Source organism: Oncorhynchus gorbuscha, linkage group LG26 (genome assembly GCF_021184085.1).
Source record: "Oncorhynchus gorbuscha isolate QuinsamMale2020 ecotype Even-year linkage group LG26, OgorEven_v1.0, whole genome shotgun sequence".
Lineage (NCBI taxonomy): Eukaryota > Metazoa > Chordata > Actinopteri > Salmoniformes > Salmonidae > Oncorhynchus > Oncorhynchus gorbuscha.
This window is the reverse complement of record NC_060198.1, coordinates 32,146,152-32,162,683: the sequence shown is the minus strand read 5'-3', so window position 1 is coordinate 32,162,683 and position 16,532 is coordinate 32,146,152. Positions and strand designations below refer to the sequence as shown.

Below are 16,532 nucleotides of genomic sequence, written 5' to 3'. Positions count from 1 at the left end.
TATGACCAGCAGGCAGCTAAATTTAAAAAGAAAACAGAAAGGGGAGAAAGAGGGGGTGGTTTTGTGTGTATGTGTGTGTATTTGTAAGTCGCTCTGGATAAGAGCGTCTGCTAAATGACTTAAATGTAAATGTGTGTGTGTGGGGGGGGGGGGGGGGGCTGTCTCTGTGTCACTCTGTGACTTGTATTGTAGAGAGGCCGGACGGACCAGAGATATGAGATGGAAGCCTGCAATATCTCAGTTTTAAGCTTTAAGAGGAATTCCACACGGGAACTTAATGCACATTCGGAGAAAGATGAAAAAAAAACATGCTGAAAAAATGTCTTTGTTGCTTGATTTGTGTAAACTTGCCAAACCAGGACCCAGACATACACATTCACATTCCTCTGGCTCTTCACTGGGACATATTGTTTAGATGAGTTGTGGTGAAATATTAGTCCAGTAATGATCATTGAATCAATCTTGACATGAATGTGTTATCACTGCGTAGCTATATAGCCATAGTAGTACAGAGTCAGACAGGCATAACTTCTACTGATGCAGAAATACATTTGGTTACATACTGTGACTAGACACCCCCTTCTGTTTTTTGTTACAGAACTCTAAATTTGCAGAGATGCTGACTACTTCCCTGGAAAGGCACACATGTTGTTTTAGCTTCAAAGACAGAACGTGTCTTCCTCTCCCCCTTTGTCGTATGGTGTGGGGATTTCATCATTCTGGGAGGCTTGTTAAAATCTTGCTGAAGCTGGCAGATTATTTAGGAAGTGTAATTTTTGTATTCTTTTTTTTAAAACACTGAATGACGGGTAATCTTGTAATTAGGGATTAACCTTCCCCCCCATCAGCAGATGACAGTTTGAGCACAGCCTCTTTTGGGGGTCTAATTTCTGTCTGCACAGTTCGGTCAAGAAGCAATGTTCACTTTCACTGGGTGTGTGCATCATGCCAGGCATTCGTTCGCGCTTTCGCTCGCTCCCTTGGAACAAAGGGACAAGTGAAGAGGAGCATCGTGCAGAGGAGCCCCCCCGGCAGCGATTGGTAACACACATGATCGACAGCCCCCCCAATTTGCCCAACGGGAGGGGCCAGGCTTCAGAGGGGGTGGCGCCTTTGAGGCAATTACTGTAATACATTTACCCTCAGTCCATTCCTGTCAACCCCTGTCCCACGGGGCACACTACCAAAATTATTCATATTCTTACGTCGCACTATTCTGCATATTTCTCTTTAATCTGGCGTCCTGATTTAAAGGGACCACATTTCCCTCTGTGTTCCCCCTCCTCCTCTGGTCTACTTTACACTTACCACAGAGATCAAAGCACAAGGGCATGAAGAGGTGATTAAAACCCCCATCAGGATTTAGAACACATCTGGAGCAGACATGTTCTTATAGTTACGTATTAAGGCCTCATTACTCCATATTCTATTTAAAAGGAACCACTCTCTGGTTTGAGCCCGTTCATGAGTCTTACCAGCAGCACCATGCAGAAACTGTTTCAATTGGACGCCCTGAGCTATCGTAACCCCACATCTTACCAACACTCATTTCACATGAAAAGTTCGCAACAACCTGAGCAGTTTTACGTTGCTCAAGAGATCACAGTAACTACCGTAGGTTTCCATCCAATTGGTGACAGATGTTCATGTGAATAGTCTAACATCAGCATAAAGAAAATATGTTAATTTTCTCACCAGTAGCGTGTTTCAACCAAACGGACTTGTCGCGGATAAAAAAAAGCAGTGCAATGACATTAGATTTTTATTTGGTACAAGCAAAAAACAAACAGTTAAATGGGTTTCCATTACATTGTTCAACTCTACCGATAGTTTTGTCACAAAATGTTTTGTTAAATAGCAAATGTTCCTACTCTAGTCTTGGCATGTGGACTCTGGCCAACAGCTCCCAGATACAGTGAGGGTAAGGTAGCCTACATGATGAGATTATGGACAAGAGAGAGAATATTGTATTTGTCAAATGGCAGTCAAGCACCGATCATCAATCATGTCACCAGAATAAGACCCTCGATATTTATTGGAAAGGAGCATCAAGATCACCATGCACTTTCACCATCCTGTGAAGTTCGCCATACCTTATTTCATCTGTAGCCTAATAAATGGAATGACTTCCTGAGTCGTAATGGGAGGACCACACACCATATCATCGCGTGACTCAGAGTTCGATATGATGGTTATTATGTCAATATTTGCACATAAAAAGGTGTTTCCACCTCCATTTCTCGCATAATACATTTTACAGACACAAAAAAATCCCACCATGTCAAAGGAACAAATGATCGGTCTGCATTATTTTTTTAAATGTACCTACACTTTGTTTCCATCCTAGCTGTCGTGATTTATTTTTATAAAAGGTATGACTTTGCTTGCATAAAAACTGTGGATGGAAACGTGGTTAGTGTCACAAAGGAAGCGTGGTGGTGAAAGCTAACAGCATGCTAATGTTCTCACGGCACTAAGACACGTACACACTAGTCACATTACTGGTAAATCACAGAGGCAAGGCTCGGAATATTTACACTCAGCCCGGAGGTCTGCTTGTCTCCATCCAGCTCTGAAACTGAAATGAATGCGAGCGCAAGGCTCAGTAGAGTTTCAGCAGGCCAAGTCAGTCTCAAACCAGTATCCTTGCCCTCTCAGAGCAATGGGTGGTGTGGGGGGGGACAAGGATCTCTGTTCTGCCGTTGGACCTGAACATAACTGGTTGGTCTGGATCAGAACCCTTCAGTTTGGAACAATGTGTTCCATTATGGGTCAGATCTGGAACTAACAGCTGAGCTCAAGGGAGGAGGAGGTGTGCTAGTTTCAGGTTTCAGCAGTGCTGCTATTCTCACACATCTCCGTGTTGTTGTTTAACACAGTGAGGTATTCCTAAAGAAATAGGCTTTGAATGCACATTCACCTTTTCTTTGTCCCGGCTCCCTGCTCATATTCTGACCTGATGCTAGAACTTGGACTCCAACCCTACTCCGGTTCTATTCTATTGCCTGGCTAGGATATTGTGTGTAATGAGGGTTTGGGATAGCGCATAGCATCAGCATGCATGTGATCTTGCATGTGTGTGTATGCATCATGTTAATGAATGTAAGCACTATAGAAGCGGATTCCAAATGCTTTGAGGCATCTCTGTATGTGTGTGCAATATTAGTTGTATTTGTGTGTGTGTGTGTGTGTGTGTGTGTACACAAATTGGTGGTGAGGGTGCAAGCAGTGACTGTGACGCTACAAACTGCATGCTTGTTCCTCTGATGTTCCTGTGGTCTTTCTATGCATCAATAACAGCAGACTGTCACGGGACAGAGAGCGGGGAGGCCACAATGGAGGCGAGGGGAATGGTGCGAATGAAAGCGGTGCGAAATGTATTTTAAAAAAGATATGGTAGCATCTATAGGTGCGAACAGAGGGGGACAACGCAGTTCTGATTACTTTCTGCCTCTATTTAGATGCTGCATTGAGACCTTCCGTATTTTATTAATACAGACCTGTATTCAGAGCTTTGACGTCAGAAAAACACATGGTTGCCTAGTGAGAGAACACTCTACAAACATTCAACAAAGTTTTGGACAGGATAACATGTTCTTTAAAAAACAAGAGCTAGCCAATGTGTCTCCTGAAAAACAACGAGGATATTTCGACATCCAGAGACCTCCCGAGCACTGACATAAAAAGAGAGCCAATCCCCCCTGAGACGGGACACGAACTGAAGTACTCATGTAACATACAGTCACAGTACATGGTAAAAGCAGACCACATACAGAGGCACAGTGAGCTGTACGGAAACAACCCAAGAGGTTCAGTTTCAAGGCACACGCACAAGTACAGTGAAATGCCTTTCTTGCAATAATCACTAACAATGTATTACTAGAAGAATAATAAATATGAAATACACAATAAAGTAAGCAAGCATTCGATATACTGCAAATATTTAAAAAGTCCAATCCAATACCATATTTACATGTGCAGGGATACTGGAGTCATGGAGGTAGATATGTATAGGGATAAGGTGACTAGGATACAAGATAAACAGAGTCGGAGCAGCTTGCATGTGAGTGGGTTTGCGGGTGTGTAGAGTCAGTATAAATGTATGTGCATATGATGTGTGAGTGAGCAAATGATAGAGTGAGTGAGTGTGTGTGTGTGTGTGTGTGTGTGTGTGTGTGTGTGTGTGTGTGTGTGTGTGTGTGTGTGTGTGTGTGTGTGTGTGTTGGAGTGACAGTGGGTGTGAAGGGCTCTGTGAGTGTGCATCGACAGTGCAAATACTGAAATTAAAGGGAAATAAAGATACAAGTTAAACTCGGTCCGTGTAGCTATTTTGTTAGCTATTTATCAGTCGTATTGCTTGGGCATAGAAGCTGTTCAAGAGCCTGTTGGTGTCAGACTTGATACTCCAGTACCTCATGTCGTGCAGCAGCTGAGAAAATTGTTGTCATGAGAATCTTCAATCCCAATGATAATAACTAACAATCAATAAGCTTTGACCAATCCCAGAGGTTTGTAAGACCCTGGGTTTAATGATAATTAGGCAAAGACTCATCTTATGCAAAAGGTTCGTACAGTTTATTCACGAGAGCGCTCTGAAGACCATTATACAAAGACATCCATTTTATAATTCACTCCCTACTTACGCACATACCTCCACACAAACAGTAGATATCCTACACACATACATACGAACAGTAGGTGAGTTGTATCCATTGTTTATCACAACCAAGCCGACAGTTCCATTCCCCGAGATTAGAGGAACCTTGAAAGGACTCCCTGTCCTATCGTAAGTTTCTCAGAGTTCTAGCCAGGTCGGGTCATGCATAGTTCAATTGTTCTCAGTATCTCCTTAGTCACACATACACATTTCTCTCCCTCACATGTTTCTACCGAACCTTATTTGACTTAAGTTTAGTACTTTAATGATTCATTATACATGCTACATAAACTAATAATCACTAATAGTTACGTTTCAGGGTGGAATTCTTTAATCATTACCTTTAAGCATATAAATACCCTTATCAATTGTCTATGACTTCGAAGGTTGGGGTCTTTGATGATTTTCCAGGCTATCTTTTCACACTTCCTAATATAGAGGTTCTGGATTGCAGGGAGCTTGGAGTCAGTAATGTACTAGGCTGTCCGCACAACCCTCTGTAGTGCCATGCGATCGAGGATGGTGCTATTACTATACCAAGCGGTGATGCAGCCATTCAATATGCTCTCAATGGTACACCTGTAGAACATTTTGAGGATGAGGGCCTATGCCAAACTCTTTCAAACCTCCTGAGGGGGCAGAGGCGAGGTTGAGCCTTCTTCACGACTGTGCGTTTGGACCACTTTAAGTCTTTAGTGATTTGGACAATGAGGAACCTGCTCCACTGCCGGCCTGTCGCTATGGATGGAGGCGTGGTCAACCCTGCCTCCCATTTCCTGTAGTACACGATGAGCTCCTTGGTCTTGCTGACATTGAGGGAGATATTGTTGCTCAAACACCACACTCTCAAGTCACTGACCTCCTCCCTGTATGCTGACTCATCGTCGGCGGTCATCAGACCTACCACCATCGTGTCATCAGCAAACTGATAATGGTGTTGGAGTCATGCGTGACCGCACAGTCGTGGCTGAACCGGGAATACAGGAGGGGACTAAGCATACACCCCTGTGGGGCCCCTGAGTGAAGGGTCAGCGTGATGGAGGTGATGTTGCCTATCCTCACCACCTGGGGTCGGCCCATCAGAAAGTCCAGGATCCAGTTGCAGAGAGAGGTGTTCAGACCCAGAGTCCTAAGCTTGGTGACGAGTTTGTAGAGGATAATAGTGTTGAACGCTGAGCTGTAGTCAATGAACCGCATTCTCACATAGGTATTCCTCTTATCTAGGTGGGGGAGGGCAGTGTGGAGAGCAATTGAGATCGAGTCATCTATGGATCTGTTTGGGCAGGATGCCAATTGGAGTGGGTCTAGGATGGTGGAGTTAATGTGTGCCATAACCAGCCTCTCAAATGATTACAGAAGTGAGTGCTACAGTGCGGTAATCATTGTAGCATGAATCCTTAGAGTTCTTAGGAAGAGGGATGATTAAAACATGGGGAATTACAGGCTGGGACAAAGAGAGATTGAAAATGACTGTGAATATGCCTGCGAGCTCTTCTGAGCATGCTCTGAGAACAAACCCTGGAATACCGTCAGGGCCCGCGGACTTGAGGGTGTTGACCTGATTAAAAACCCTTCTCATGTCGGCCTCAGAGAGTAAGATCCACCAGTCCTCTGGGTCGGTGACGGCCCTCACACCCGGGTCAATGTTGTTGTTGTCAAAGCATGCATAACATGCATTGAGTTCATCTGGTAGAACGACATTGTTGAGCAGATCATTGTTGGGTCTTTCTTTGTAATCCGTCATAGACTGTAGCCCCTGCCACATGCGGCGGGTGTCAGAGCCTATGTAATATAATTCCACCTTATTCCTATAATTGTCATTTTGCTCGTTTGACTCTGCGGAAGTCATAGCGGGCCTTGTACTTATTCCGGTCTTCGGCCGTAGCATCAGGGTTACCCGTCTTTGGCCATAGCATCAGGGTTGTCTGCGATAGCGCTGTGTGTGGTAGCGCCAACCCCAGTGTTAATCCAGGGCTTTAAATTGAGGAAGCAGCGAACCCTGACTGTGGATACAACGTTGCCAATGCATTTTCTAATGAAGCCATTGACGGAGGTGGGAAGGCTTTATCCTTAGGGACGGATCATCGACGTTAATCGGTGGAGTCTCAGAACACATTCCAACCAGGGCTAGCAAAGCAGTCCTGAAGCATATCTTCTGATTATGGTGACCATTTATCAACAGAGCAAATCACGGGTACTTCCTGTTTCAGCAAGAGTACGGAGTCATGATCTGATTTGCCGAATGGAGGACGAGGGAGGACATTGTATGCTTGCTTATGGGTAGAATAGCAGTGGTCTAGGACTTTCTCCACTCGTGGCGTTGGAGACGTGTTGATGGAAGTGGGCCATCGCGTGTCTTAGTGATGTCGAATTAAAATCGCTGGAAACCAGAAAGGTGGCCGCTGGGTGTAGGGTTTCCTGCTTGTTTATAGCCTTGTACAGTTTGTTAAGCGCCAGTTTATTATTTTGATTGGCCTGAGGTGGTATGTATACAGCAGTCACAATAACAGCTGAAAAGATTTGGGAGTTTGGGGGATTTTGGGCCATGCTACAACTATTTCACTGCCTTGCAACCTCTCTAAAAGTTCCTTGATGGAACAGTTGTATGTGTATACATTTGTGTATGCATGGTATCATATTATGAGCAGGTCTGAAAGTACTCTGTCATGCTGTGGAGGTATGGTTGAGGGCAGTGAGAGAACGGCTACTTGACTTTGACCGGGAGCAGAGAGAAGATCTCACAATAGTTACAACATTTGACCTGTTGTCACGTTTGGTTGAGACAAACATCGTTTCCAATTGATCTGCCAACTCCTATAAAGCATTCTGAACTGTTGCATGACCTCAATCCAAGTTCAGTTACTCGTGGTGTGTTTTAATTTGTGCAGTTCACTTAAAATCCCATTTCAGTATGTCAGTCTGTTAATAATGAGAGGAAGTAGGCCAGCCAATACAGAGTCTGTCAGTCTGCCACATCCATCTTTATTCATAATCACACATTCGAGATGTATCTCCAATATGTTGTTAATGGAACAGACCTTCTTTCAGAGTTCTAAGTCTCAGTAAGCGGGTCCAACACTGCTCGAAGAACCTTTAATCTGAGAGGCCTGACTCCAACTCCTTGTCTCCCTCCTTTTCCCTGTGGGGGGTTGAAGAAGCACAGCTTTTCTTCCAGCTGCACAAACAAAGCCAGCTCAGAATTACAATGGCTGCCAGAATGGAGGGATGAGGAGGGTGGGGTGGGGAGGGGTCCAAACCACACATCTCCATGTGTACCTGCTCTAACATCACTGAGACATGACCACTGGCTGGGTTTGACCACTATCTGACCACATTGATTAACCATACTCCCTCCTTAACGTAAATCACAGTAGAATAGTGTTCGTACACTGTACAGTTTTCAAAGTGTTGTCGCCTTCTTCGGAAGCCACAAAGCCAAAATGAAAATGTTGAGGTGGTTTGTTACGGTTTCATGTGCCATGGATGAAAGATCCAATACTGCAATCCAATAACCTTTCTTAGCCTAATTACTTAGACTGGCAGAAGGTTTCTCTAAGTCTATGGGTGGTCCAAGTTAACAATACTGTATGATACAGACATGCCTTTATCACAACTGTGAAGGATGATTTGAACCAAATCCCTTTAATGAGATGTCAGGCATGCTGGTATGTTGGTGAGGGTATTAGGGTGCGTAGCCATGGATACGTTTATGGTTAAGTGACTAGAGAAGACGGGAGATGTACAGGACCTTTTAAAGCTGTTGGATTTGCCTAAGGAGTTTAAACATCATCCTGGACTGAAATACACCAAACCTTTTCCCTCCTCCAAATGTCAGCTCAACTAAATATTTATAAAGTATTCCCGAGGGCACGTCTGAGTTAGACATATTATGTTTTGATATAGTTTCATGTGTCTGTGTAAGATGTTGGGAATGGGGGGAAAAAAGCAGAGCAGGCCATATATTTCCTGATCGGAGACACTCCCAGTTCTTGGCTGTGTATCAGAAAGCTACATGCTGTCAGCTGTTTGTTGCAGCTTGTACTTCTGCAGCCTGCGAACAGAAGGCACTTATTTTGCTACAGCTGCCACACCCAGGAAAAGTGTTTTTCAGGCTAGCGGAGATTCTCATTTGGGCAAAAGACCGTCCTCTCATTGACTTCTCCTTCCTCTCTCCTCCGTGACCCGGTAAAACCGATAAGTAGTCGAGTGTCAATTCGTTAGTAGGCGAAGGAAGAAGGCTGCTCCCCTCCTCGATTACCAACTTCGACAGAGGATGCACAAGAGTATCCACACCACAGGAGGTTGGTGGTATCTTAATTGGGAAGGATGCAATCGTAATGGCTGGAGGGGAACGGTCTCAAATACATCAAACACATGGTGATTCCATGTGTCTGTTGCCATTCCATTCGCTCCATTCCGGCCATTATTATGAGCCGTCCTCCCCTCAGCAGCCTCCACTGATACTCACGGCAGGTAGCGCAGAAGTGTTTTAAGACCCGCCACACCCCCTTTGAGTCAGCTGATGTTTTCCCGAAGGAGAAGAGCACGCACACATTTATAAAGGATATGCTACTTATCCTTTTATCTAGAATATTGCACTAACTACATTTGTTTTGATCACTTTATACATTGATTTGAGGATCCACCCCTGTAAAGGCATTACACACATTGGTTGTAGGATACATTGTTAGTCAGTGCTGCAGCTCTTATCTGTAAGTAGGGGATTGACACGTGACTGTTTCCTTTTAACCCTGCCTGTACAAGCCAGAACGTTGTTGCACCCGTTGTTCCCTTCTCTGATCTTTCTGATGTTCGTACCCCTTTAGAAATGGCTGACTAAAGTAAAGTGGTTGTGTGTAGTAGACAACAAGAGGCTTTAGCGTCCCTAAGGATAAAGCCTTCTCACTGCTTCGTATTAGTGGCCTCGCTCTCCCAGGATTGGAGCTGAAACATGAGCATCCTTTAGGGACAACCCCACCCACATCTCCCTCCGACTTTAACCCCCATGTGACCCGGCTTCCGACCTGGCCTAGAAATAATCCCACACATCCAGTTCCCACTGCTGAATTATCATCAATCTATTTATCCATCTGTTTACGTTCAACATTGGTTTATTTATTCGTCCATTGATTTCACTTGCATTTCTCACGCGCTACTTCTCCTCGCAGTCTTCCTCCATTCAGTAGGCTTTGGTGACCCTGGGGCTCACGGGGTCTTTAACAGTAAGTATGCCTAGTTACACTGTGCGGTTGCTGCTGTGATGTCTGCCTGGTTACACTGTGTGGTTGCTGCTGTCATGTCCGCCTGGTTACACTGTGTGGTTGCTGCTGTGATGTCTGCCTGGTTACACTGTGTGGATGCTTCTGTGATGTCCGCCTGGTTACACTGTGCGGTTGCTGCTGTGATGTCTGCCTGGTTACACTGTGTGGTTGCTGCTGTGATGTCTGACTGGTTACACTGTGCGGTTGCTGCTGTCATGTCCGCCTGGTTACACTGTGTGGTTGCTGCTGTGATGTCTGCCTGGTTACACTGTGTGGTTGCTGCTGTGATGTCTGCCTGGTTACACTGTGCGGTTGCTGCTGTGATGTCTGCCTGGTTACGCTGTGTGGATGCTTCTGTCATGTCTGCCTGGTTACACTGTGTGGTTGCTGCTGTGATGTCTGCCTGGTTACACCTTGTGGTTGCTGCTGTGATGTCTGCCTGGTTACACCTTGTGGTTGCTGCTGTCATGTCTGCCTGGTTACACTGTGCGGTTGCTGCTGTGATGTCTGCCTGGTTACACTGTGCGGTTGCTGCTGTGATGTCCGCCTGGTTACACTGTGTGGTTGCTGCTGTCATGTCTGCCTGGTTACGCTGTGTGGTTGCTGCTGTGATGTCTGACTGGTTACACTGTGCGGTTGCTGCTGTCATGTCCGCCTGGTTACACTGTGTGGTTGCTGCTGTGATGTCTGCCTGGTTACACTGTGTGGTTGCTGCTGTGATGTCTGCCTGGTTACACCGTGCGGTTGCTGCTGTGATGTCTGCCTGGTTACGCTGTGTGGATGCTTCTGTCATGTCTGCCTGGTTACACTGTGTGGTTGCTGCTGTGATGTCTGCCTGGTTACACCTTGTGGTTGCTGCTGTGATGTCTGCCTGGTTACACCTTGTGGTTGCTGCTGTCATGTCTGCCTGGTTACACTGTGCGGTTGCTGCTGTGATGTCTGCCTGGTTACACTGTGCGGTTGCTGCTGTGATGTCCGCCTGGTTACACTGTGTGGTTGCTGCTGTCATGTCTGCCTGGTTACGCTGTGTGGTTGCTGCTGTGATGTCTGACTGGTTACGCTGTGTGGTTGCTGCTGTGATGTCTGCCTGGTTACACTGTGTGGATGCTGCTGTCATGTCTGCCTGGTTACGCTGTGTGGTTGCTGCTGTGATGTCTGCCTGGTTACACTGTGTGGATGCTGCTGTCATGTCTGCCTGGTTACGCTGTGTGGTTGCTGCTGTGATGTCTGCCTGGTTACACTGTGTGGATGCTGCTGTCATGTCTGCCTGGTTACACTGTGTGGTTGCTGCTGTGAGGTCTGCCTGGTTACGCTGTGTGGTTGCTGCTGTCATGTCCGCCTGGTTACACTGTGTGGTTGCTGCTGTGATGTCTGCCTGGTTACACTGTGTGGTTGCTGCTGTGATGTCTGCCTGGTTACACTGTGTGGATGCTGCTGTCATGTCTGCCTGGTTACACTGTGTGGTTGCTGCTGTGATGTCTGCCTGGTTACACTGTGTGGATGCTGCTGTCATGTCTGCCTGGTTACACTGTGTGGATGCTGCTGTCATGTCTGCCTGGTTACACTGTGTGGATGCTGCTGTCATGTCTGCCTGGTTACACTGTGTGGATGCTGCTGTCATGTCTGCCTGGTTACACTGTGTGGATGCTGCTGTCATGTCTGCCTGGTTACACTGTGCGGTTGCTGCTGTCATGTCTGCCTGGTTACACTGTGCGGTTGCTGCTATCATGTCTGCCTGGTTACACTGTGTGGATGGTTGACTGTTGGTGTGTTGGAGCTGTTAACAGCAGCACTCCAGGACTCTGTCACTTGGGCCAGAGATGAGTGTGTGAAGTGAACGTGTGTGAAGAGGGTTGGCAGAGGTCAGTGGTGGCTGCGGCGTGGCGGGTTTTGTTCTAGTGCAATGAGCCGTGAGGTCACATGGTCCCAAAGCAGACGGCCAGTCGCCTGGATCAGGTTATATCTATCTCCAGCCTGTCGGCCAGCCCCCCCTCCTCCCTCTAGCACAGGCGTCCCATCCACACCCGAAACAACCCACAGCACCACCACAACATCCTCATCTCACACCTGATATTATTCTCCACCTACATACACTGAGTATACCAAACATTAAGAACACTTCCCCACCTTTACCCTCAGAACAGCCTCAATTCGTCGGGGCATGGACTCTACAAGGTGTCGAAAGTGTTCCACAGGGATGCTGGCCCATGTTGACTCCACTGCTTCCCACAGTTGTGTCAAGTTGGCTGGATGTCCTTTGGGTGGTGGACCATTCTTGATACACACAGGAAACTGTTGAGCCTTAAAAACCCAGCAGTGTTGTCATTCTTTGACACAAACCAGTGTGCCTGGCACCTACTACCATTACCCCGTTCAAAGGCACTTCAATCTGTTGTCTTTCCCATTCACCCTCTGAATGGCACACATACACAATCCATGTCAAGGCTGAAAAATTGTTCTTTAACCTGTCTCCTCCCCTTCATCTACACTGACTGAAGTGCCATTTAACAAGTGACATCAATAAGGGATCAAAGCTTTCACCTGGATTCACCTGGTCAGTCGATGTCATGGAAAGAGCAGGTGTTCATAATGTTTCGGACACTCAGTGTATGTCCCTCTCCCACCCACCACCACTCAAATTATGTTATCATGGAGAAATGTTTGCTCGTCTTTATTTGGGGCTTTTTGTCTGTAGTGGCTCCCATGTGCATCAGAGCATTCAGTTAGTTTTGCACTCTGTTGCCATTGGTTAAGCATGAGCTAATGTCATCAGGAGCTTTTAACATTTTAGAGAGGCTTAATGACCAGCACACTGAAAAAAGAAAGAAAGAAAGAAAGAGAGAGAGAGAGAGAGGGGGGGGGGGCTGAGGAGAGAGAGCTGAGGAGAGATAGAGCGAGAGAGAGAGAGCTGAGGAGAGATAGAGCTGAGGAGAGGGAGAGAGAGAGCGAGAGAGAAAGGGGGGGGGGGCTGAGGAGAGAGAGAGAGAGAGCTGAGGAGAGAGAGAGCGAGAGAGAGAGAGCAAGAGAGAGAATGATGGATGGGTGTTTTTATCAGGTAATAAAACACTAATTCCTCCTCCTTATCAGCTTATCTTGGTGTTTCTCTTACCATGAATAGATTACCGACACCCTCATTCTGTGTGGGTGTGTCTGTGTAAGGTGTTTTTGCATAATGCTCTTCTTTCAAAGAGCAGAAACATGCAGGGTGTATTATGCTTTTCATTGTCAGTGTGTCCCAAAACTGTGCCCCTAACAAACATATCTACCTCAATTACCTCGTACCCCTGCACCTCAACTCAGTCCTGGTACCCAGTGTAGATAGACAATGAGTGTCGATAACTTGTCTATTTTTTCCTTGTGTTATCATTTTTCCCTATCATTTTGAAATGTTTCTCTCTTCATTGTTGGAAAGGGCCCGTAGAATACACCTGTCGTTTACAAAGCATGTGACAAATAAACTTTGATGTGATTTTGTAGTCAGTTAAGACCTCAGCATATAATACATGTGCAGTATGACAGATAGGTTAGCCTAATGTAATGGTTTGTGAAAGTGTGCAGCAAGAAGGTCAGGACTTTTACAATAGAATTATGAACCGTTTCTTTATCTTTTAAGATAAAACTGAACAGTGTTGCTAAAATATATATATATATTAGCCTTAAGTCATTTTGGAACACTTGAAAACATGTTCGAATGGAAATCAGGTTTAATCCACCAGGCGCCGGGGTCCCCCGATCCCGCGAATGTCCACCAAGCAGCTCCGCTCCGGTGAGATGGTATAATGGAGCCTTTTGTTTTATTAAAACATCCTTTCAGGACAATGCGCCCTTTACAGTGACGGATGAGCGGACCTTGACAACACCCGAGGGGGGAACAGCGGGTCTCGGAACCGCTACAAGACGTATAGAAGCCCCCTGCGAAGCTAAAGCCAGGGGACCACAGCACCACCCCCCTCGACAAACCACAATACACATAGAGCAGTAGTGGATCCGCCAGCAGCGGGCACCGTGGCTTGTTAATATTTGATGGATCATGTTACTCATTAAACACAACGTTCCAAAACATCTGTTATTCTCAAGCCAATGAAAACAATGCATTTATTGACGGATCATTGTCTGGTTGTTCGATTAACCATCTAATGTACAACCTTGAGGAACACAGATAAGGCATCACCCAAGACACCCATACGCTTCTCTTAGAATGTGTGTGTGGTTTCCTTTCACGTTATATACTGATAACCTCTCAACACGTTTGACTGCATCCTGGTAATCATGCATGCTGTCATTATGGTTACTTAAACAATCCTGTGTGATTAGACGTCAGTGGTTGCCACTAAATACGTGCAATTGGTCTTTGGGTAGGTTAATTAATATAAAATAATAAGCTATATCTTCCCAAAGTGGGCGAAGTTCATAGCCGCCCTCGTGTGTTGCAGACTCGCTGCACATTGTTCATTGATTGAAAACCCAAGACACTATCAACAAACGGCACGATTAGAGTGTACACTTGCCACAAATTGTACAATTTGACTGGTAGGTCTACACGTGAAACCACTTACCCCATGTGCGAAGTCGGCGGGTGCAGCAAAACCAAAGTAGGCCGATGTAGTTGTGGCTGTTGTCGACAAAAGTTGTATCATGTGGCTACCTATCTCCAAATCAAATGCATATTCAAACGTTCACTTGATTTGTGAGCGATGTCTTCTTCTGGGTCGAGGGTAATGAGGACAATCAAAAGTTCGGATGACGACTGGGCAGTGTTGCTCTTCTGGTCATAGATAAATCCATAGCTGGAACTACTCTGTCTCAAAAACGTGATATACTGCGAAGACTGAATGATTCCCAATACAAAATACTTTAAAGACAATGCCTGAGACTTCTCGTTCGGCTCATACTGTCTCCTTTGTTGCTCTATTCCCAGTGTCCGTGTAGTTGTTCCTTCTCTAACTCTGAGAACAACAGCTCCACAGGCTATGGAACAACAGGGAGGCGCGCGCACATTACGCGCCGGTCACACACATATTTCCCAACTCAAAACCACTGTCGAAACGTCCTACTACAGAATATGAACACCAGTCCCGTTTTTCGGCTAATGGTTAACACTTATAATGTTCAGATAAACCCTCTACCTTTATTCATAGTCACTAGTTAGACTTACAGGATATCAGATAGCATTTCCATTGTGAGTTTTTCTCTGTCCAGTGGACAAATGAAGTCCAGATGTTTTAGTCTTTAATCTTCCACCACCTCACTTCCGGAGCCCTCGCGCACCCCTGGATGAACGCGAGTCCAGTGCTCCTCCAAATCTAAACTAGCCTGAAATCGCAGGAGTCTTCTGACTGACTACAGTACTAGAAATACTGTCTCTGGCATACAGCATATTCATATACTGAAGAAGTTCAGTGTTTCCCGCACATTTATTTTTATTAGATTTTACTATAAGGGAAGATTTTTGGGGGGAAATGCATTTGCATTTCCACTTTGATATGTCTCATGGCAAAACATGTAAATAGGCGTTGAGTCAGTTGTACATGTTGACTCATTCTTGTTTTTGTTTTGAATCAATACATCAAGCATTTGGTCTGCTGTCAGTCAAGAAGGTAGGCGAGAGGTGAGTATGGGCATGTTCTGTCAGCCATTATCAAGCCAGAGGTCTAGCCTAGCTACTGTGATGAAGAGTGACATCAATGTAATGGTGTCATCTACGGCAGACCAGAGACCACATTTACATTTTACATTTAAGTCATTTAGCAGACGCTCTTATCCAGAGCGACTTACAAATTGGTGCATTCACCTTATGACATCCAGTGGAACAGCCACTTTACAATAGTGCATCTAAATCTTTTAAGGGGGGGAGGGGTGAGAAGGATTACTTTATCCTATCCTAGGTATTCCTTAAAGAGGTGGGGTTTCAGGTGTCTCCGGAAGGTGGTGATTGACTCCGCTGTCCTGGCGTCGTGAGGGAGTTTGTTCCACCATTGGGGGGCCAGAGCAGCGAACAGTTTTGACTGGGCTGAGCGGGAACTGTACTTCCTCAGTGGTAGGGAGGCGAGCAGGCCAGAGGTGGATGAACGCAGTGCCCTTGTTTGGGTGTAGGGCCTGATCAGAGCCTGGAGGTACTGAGGTGCCGTTCCCCTCACAGCTCCGTAGGCAAGCACCATGGTCTTGTAGCGGATGCGAGCTTCAACCACATGACACATTACATACATCTTGGTGGCAAATGAAACTAGGCAATGAAACTGTCTGCTTTCTCTCCCTGTGTTGGTGAGTGAGATGAGAGTGAATAGAGCTGCACAGTAAGAGGAGACAGGCAGTGATTGGGCAACCCCCCCACCCACCAACTGTAGTCATCCTTCCTACCTTTCTTCCTTCCACCTCTCTTTCTCCACCAGCTGTGTGTGAGGTGTTCTCTCAGAAGTTGGGGAAATTGTGACATTATCTTGAATACAAACTCACTGTATATTTGGGAGAATTCAAAAGAGAAACTCAAAGTAAACGTTCTGTTTCTCTGGAAACTGAGAAAGGTTCTTCAACATGTGGGCATACCTACCCTCTAAGGTGCCAATACTTTTCGTACCTCCATGTCAATGACGTCCTCCACTTAAGAGTTGGCAGTT

At 45.8% G+C, this 16,532-nt stretch overlaps 1 protein-coding gene across 1 annotated transcript in view; it reads right to left on the bottom strand.

Moving 5' to 3' along the window:
* LOC124015653 (sphingosine 1-phosphate receptor 2-like) overlaps nt 1-15,176 on the bottom strand; it is a 37,531-nt gene extending 22,355 nt beyond the window's left edge. Inside the window, exon 1 of the mRNA XM_046331028.1 lies at nt 14,475-15,176. The gene's annotated coding sequence lies outside the window, so the exon portion shown is untranslated. The remainder of the gene's footprint in view (nt 1-14,474) is intronic.
* Nucleotides 15,177-16,532: the final 1,356 nt, after the last annotated feature.